We start from the raw sequence: 6,560 nt of genomic DNA on the forward strand, positions 1-6,560 counted from the left end.
GTAATTCTGGATATCCAAAAGTGAAAGTTTTGCCATCCCGACGAAAACTAAGACGCACCCGACGCTTGTTAACAAAGCGAACCGTACAGAAGAACTCTAATATCCAGTCTCCAATTATAGGAAACTTCATATTAACAAATCTGGTCCATCCTAAACGTTCCATGTAGCGACTCATATCATCTTTAATTCCCAACTGATCGTTAAGAAAGTCATCCATGTATAGCATTCCGACAAAGAATGTGTATCGAAGCTTCAAGAAGCGCCTTCCCTCATCATGATTGAAGATGGGAAAGTTACATCCGTAACGCTCTGATATATCAACACGTTTATTACGTGAAGCAATAACTTTCTTAGATGAAGTGTTTGAGGAAGTCATGGTGTTTGGAATGATTAAGGAAGAAAGGTTCTGAACTTAATTTCTGGGTTGTTGAATGGTAAGAAAATCAGAGATAGTTCTGATAGAGATGAAAAGAAAGTGACAGAAAACCGAACATCTAGAACCTATTTAGAAGATCCTAGGACGAAAAGAGGTGTTGTTTTTGAAATGAAAAGGCATGAAACAACCCTTTTAGAAATGAAGAAACTTAACGCTTCGTTTCTGAAGAGTTGCATCTGCTGGAAAAATGGTCAATTTTTGCATAATTTCCCCGTGTCGCGACCGAGGATGCTGACCCGCGGTCGCGACACGCTGATTTCCTTGCGGAAATCAGTTGTCAAAACTCCAAATTTCTGATCCTCTACCGAGAATCCTCATCCTCGGTAAGTTCAGAAATTTTCCTTTCAATTTGAAATCAGAATTCTCAACTGAGAATCTGAAATCCTCTATAAGTCCAGAAATTTTCCTGGCTACTAATTATACCCAAATTCTCAACTGAGAATTTTAAATTCTCTATAAGTTCAGAAATTTCTTACCTCCTTAAGAATTCTATATATGTGAATTCTCAACTGAGAATTTCAAATTCTCAACTGAGAATCACTGAATTTCTTCTAATTCTCATTAAATTCCTAAAAATTAATTAAAATCATGACTTGTATATATTTTTCTATATCTAAAATTCTAATATAAAATGATATAATCTAAACAAAACAAAAATAAAAATAAAAAATAATAAAAACTAACTATTAGAAAAATGAAATGATTTATATGTCAGGAAATCTTGTTACGAAATTAGTTCCTATTTCGGAAATATTTTCGTAATAAATTTTACATCGATTACCATTAACTTTAAAACGATTACCGTTGGTTTCCTCAAGTTCCAAAGAACCATAGTCGAATGTTTTGACGACTAAATACGGTCCGTCCCATCTGGACTTAAGTTTTTCTGGAAATATACGAAGCCGTGAATTAAATAACAGCACCTTATCTCCAATATTAAAGTGTTTGACTTTGATCTTGGCATCGTGCCATTTTTTCACTTTTTCTTTATAAATCCTCGCATTTTCATACGATAGATGTCGTAACTCATCTAACTCATTTAAATTAAGCAAACGTTTCTTTCCTGCTTGTTGTAAATCAAAATTAAGTTTTCTAATAGCCCAATAGGCTTTATGTTCTAATTCAACTGGTAAATGACATGCTTTTCCATATACCAAACGGTATGGAGTCATTCCTATTGGTGATTTAAATGCAGTACGGTATGCCCATAGCGCATTATTGAGTTTTTGTGACCAATCTTTTCTTGATGATGAAACAGTTTTCTCTAGAATCCATTTGAGTTCTCTATTTGAGATCTCCGCCTGACCATTCGACTGAGGATGGTATGGCGTTGACATGCGGTGGCGTACTCCATATTTTTTCATAAGCATATCAAAATTTCGATTTATGAAATGGGTACCGCCATCACTAACAACGAATCTAAGACAACCGAATCTACAAAACATATCTTCAAGAAAATTAATAACTACTATAGAATCATTCGTAGGGGTTGCAATTGCTTCAACCCACTTCGAAACATAATCAACGGCTACTAATATGTAAGTTTTACCGTTGGAAGGCGGAAAAGGTCCCATGAAATCAATTCCCCACATGTCGAAGATTTCAACTTCCAACACGTTTTTGAGGGGCATCTCATCTTTCCTTCCTAAATTTCCCGTTCTTTGGCATTTATCACAACGAGTAATAAATGAACCAACGTCCTTAAACATTGTAGGCCAAAAGAAACCACATTCTAATATTTTAGCTACCGTTTTATTAACTCCATTATGTCCTCCATATGAGCTGGAATGACATTCTGTTATTATAGATTCATATTCATTTTCTCCAACACATCTCCTAATTATCCCGTCACCACATGATTTGAATAGAAAGGGATCTTCCCAAAAATATTTTTTAATATCGAAGAAAAATTTCTTCCTTTGTTGGGAAGATAATCCTTCCGGAACAATATCGATTGCAAGATAATTAGCAAAATCTGCATACCATGGTGACATGATACTTTCTACTTGATAGAGATGTTCATCGGGGAAATCATCTCGTATATCGACAGTTTCACCTATAGGACCGTTTTCATCTTCTAGTCTCGATAGATGATCGGCGATAAGGTTTTCTACTCCCTTTTGTCTTTAATTTCTATATCAAATTCTTGTAACAACAAAACCCATCTAATCAGACGCGGTTTTGCATCTTTCTTAGCAAATAGATAACGTAAAGCTGCGTGATCTGTATAAATAATAACTTTAGATCCTAACAAGTATGACCTAAACTTATCACATGCAAATACTACGGCTAACATCTCTTTTTCTGTTGTTGTGTAATTTAATTGTGCACCGGACAATGTGTGACTTGCATAATAAATAACATGTAATCTTTTATCCTTTCTTTGACCTAAAACACATCCCACTGCTAGGTCACTTGCATCACACATGATTTCAAAAGGTAAATCCCAATCGGGCTTAGCAATTATGGGTGCACTGACTAAGGCTGTTTTCAATGTTTCGAAAGCTTTAATGCAATCTTCATTAAAGTCGAAGGTTGAATCCTTCATAAGTAAATTAGTAAGTGGTTTGGAAATTACAGAAAAGTTTTTTATAAATCTTCTGTAAAAACCTGCATGTCCTAGAAAAGATCTTACTCCCTTGACAGTTATTGGTGGGGGTAATTTTTCTATTACTGAAGTTTTTGCTCTATCCACTTCTAATCCTTTTTCGGATATTTTATGACCTAAAACAATTCCTTCGTCAACCATGAAATGACATTTTTCCCAATTTAACACTAAATTCGTTTCTTCGCATCTAGAAAGAACTTTATCTAAGTTTTTTAAACATGCATCAAAAGAATCTCCATAAACTGAAAAATCATCCATAAATACTTCCATGATATCTTCGATGAAATCATTAAAAATTGCAGTCATACAACGTTGAAAAGTTGCTGGTGCATTACATAGACCAAAAGGCATTCTCCTATATGCAAATGTTCCATAAGGACATGTGAATGTTGTTTTATCTTGGTCATCCGGGTAAATATATATTTGAAAGAATCCGGAATAGCCATCAAGAAAACAATAAAATGCATGACCGGCTATCCTTTCCATCATTTGATCGATGAAAGGTAAAGGAAAATGATCTTTCCTAGTTGCCTTATTTAGGTTCCTATAATCTATACAAACCCTCCAACCGGTGGTGGTTCGTGTAGGTATTAATTCACCTTCATCATTCCTTACTACAGTTATACTTCCCTTTTTGGGTACACAATGGATTTGACTAACCCATTCACTATCCGAAATAGGATAAATGATTCCATTGTCTAAAAGTTTAGTAATCTCATTTTTGACTACTTCTTTCATGTTCGGATTTAAACGTCTTTGTCTATCCGCTTTAGGTGGCTTATCTTCTTCTAAGTGAATCTTATGCATTACAATACTAGGATTAATTCCTTTTAAATCTGAAATCTGCCATCCCATACTTCCTATTCTATTTCTAACAACTTCTTTCAATTTTTCTTTTTGATTTTCTGTTAATTTGTTTGAGATGATTATAGGTAGAGTATCACTTCCGCCTAGGAAAGTGTATCTCAGATGGTTTGGTAATTCTTTAAGTTCTAATTTAGGTGGAACTATTACTGAAGGCGGAACTGGTCCATCTTCTCGAATCAAAGGCTCTGGGTCCTTATCTTCTAATTCTTCACCCATTATAGGTTCCATTATTTCTTCTCTTTGAACAATTTTATTAACACATTCTTCAACTAAATCAAGCTTCATACAAGCGAAATCCTCCATAGGATATTTCATTGCTTGATTCATATCGAACTCGATCTTATCGTCACCTATTCTTAAAACTACTTTTCCTTCCGACACATCAACTAGAGCACGTCCCGTGTTCATGAATGGTCTACCAAAGATTAGCGGAAAATTAGCATCATAAGCAAAATCTAAGATAACAAAGTCAGTAGGAAAAATAAATTTGTCAACTTTCACCAAAACGTCTTCAATTATAACATATGGTCTTTTAGTGGATTGATCCGCTAATTGCAAAACCATATTGGTACGCTTGATGTCTTCTTCTAAACCTAATTTCTCAAAAATAGACAATGGCATCAAGTTTATACTAGCTCCTAAATCACAAAGACAACTTGGGAATTCCATATTTCCCAAAGTACACGGAATGGTAAAGCATCCGGGATCTTTGAGTTTAGTAGGTAATTTGCTTGATACTATCGAACTACATTCTTCAGAAAGTGAAATGGATGAAATTCCTTCCCAACTAATCTTTTTTGAGATTAAATCTTTCAAGAATTTTCCATAGTTAGGAATTTGCGTAATTACATCCATGAATGTTAAATTTATATGCAAATTTTTAAGTTTATCTAAAAATGATAAAAGTTGTTTATCATGGTCCTTATTTCGGACCCTGTGTGGAAAAGGTGGTTTTGGTACAAAAGGTTTTGGATTAGAGTCAATTGGCGTATCTTTTTGTTTTAATGTATCTTCTTTGGATTTTGGTAAATCATTTCCAGGTAAAGTTGAATTTTCGGGCATTTCCGGACCTAAATAGTTTTTTCCTGAGCGAAGAGTGATAGCCTTAACATGCTCTTTCGGATTTTCTTCCGTTTGGCTGGGAAGACTTCCCTCTTTGCGGGATGGAATTGATTTAGCAAGTTGTCCAATTTGAACCTCCAAATTATGGATGCTAGATGATTGGTTTTTGATAAGCTGATCGAATTTATTTTCGATCCGTTTAAAACCATCGTCTTGATTACTTACCTTTCCATTCATAGCATCTATAAATTTGTCGATTTTTGAAGATAAAGTGCTAATCGTATCTCTTGTTTGATTTTGATAATTATTTATACGATATTGATTAGCATTTGCATTATTATTATTATTACTATCTTTCCAGTTAAAGTTAGGATGATTTCTCCATCCAGGATTATAAGTATTAGAATAAGGATTAGTAGTTTGGTTTTGTCCTTGGACAAAATTGACCTGTTCTATCTCATTCATACCTTCGTAATCAATGTCTCTCTGGATTGGATCATTAGGATCGCATGGTGCCATAAATTTATCAATTTTGTGCGATAAGGCAGAAAAGTGGGCTTGTAACATTGCTACAGGATCAAGATTCATTATACCTTTAACCGATGATGTACCTGAGGATGATGGTTTCGCCGTTGGTATATGTCCACGCTCTGCGGGCCACATACTGATGTTGATTGCCATTTCTTCCAAAAGTTCTCTTGCTTGGGCGGACGTCTTCTTCATAAATAACCCTCCAGACATAGCATCTAATGAACCTCTAGTTGTAGGATTTAATCCATTATAGAATGTCTGCATTAAAAGTGCATCTGGCAGTTGGTGGTGTGGGCATAAACGTTGAAGTTCTTTAAAACGTTCCCAAGCTTCATAAAGAGTTTCATTATCATTTTGTGTAAAAGATGTCAACTCTTTGATGACTCTTGCGGTTTTTGCTAAGGGAAAATATTTTTGTAAAAATGCTTGGGCTAATTGGTCCCAAGTTTCAAATGTTGCAGCAGGCATAGAAGTTAACCAAATTTTTGCCTTATCCTTCAAAGTGAAAGGAAAGGCGAAGTTTGATTGCTTCGGCTGTTACATCAGTAATTTTAAAAGTGTCACAAATTTCTAAGAAATTTGTCAAATGTGCATTAGGGTTTTCGTTAGGTAGTCCATAAAACGTTACGTTGTTTTGCAACATATTAAGCAAAGCAGGCTTAATTTCAAATTGATTTGCGTTTATACGGGGTCTAACTACACTATTAGTTACACCGGCCATTCCTGGCCTAGCATAATCCATAAGTGTCGGTGGATCGGCCATAATCTCTGGCTGGTCTACTTTGGTTTTTAAGGGTGTTTTGTCTTTGTTTTTGTTGTTTTTGTTATTTTTCTTAAGTGTTCTTTCAATTTCTGGATCTAAAGGATCTGATGGCGTGCCCGAATTTCGCAAACTGCGCATGAACTTGAAATTGTTACACGAGCCAAACTACCTTCAAAACAAAATTGAAAACAAGTATGTTATATAACTGAAAATAAATAAAATATAAAAATTGTATAAAAATAATGTATAAACCTATATTCGAAAATAAAATACGAAAAATAAAAATTTTGTCA

The 6,560-nt window shown here is 34.6% G+C and overlaps 1 non-coding gene across 1 annotated transcript; it reads left to right on the forward strand.

Annotated features, from left to right (window-relative positions):
* Window positions 1-5,784: 5,784 nt before the first annotated feature.
* On the forward strand, window positions 5,785-5,891 carry LOC136228164 (small nucleolar RNA R71). Its single transcript, XR_010688498.1, has one exon. It is a non-coding gene; the product is annotated as a small nucleolar RNA R71 (small nucleolar RNA).
* The last annotated feature ends 669 nt before the right edge of the window (window positions 5,892-6,560 follow it).

Source organism: Euphorbia lathyris, chromosome 4 (genome assembly GCF_963576675.1).
Source record: "Euphorbia lathyris chromosome 4, ddEupLath1.1, whole genome shotgun sequence".
Classification (NCBI taxonomy): domain Eukaryota; kingdom Viridiplantae; phylum Streptophyta; class Magnoliopsida; order Malpighiales; family Euphorbiaceae; genus Euphorbia; species Euphorbia lathyris.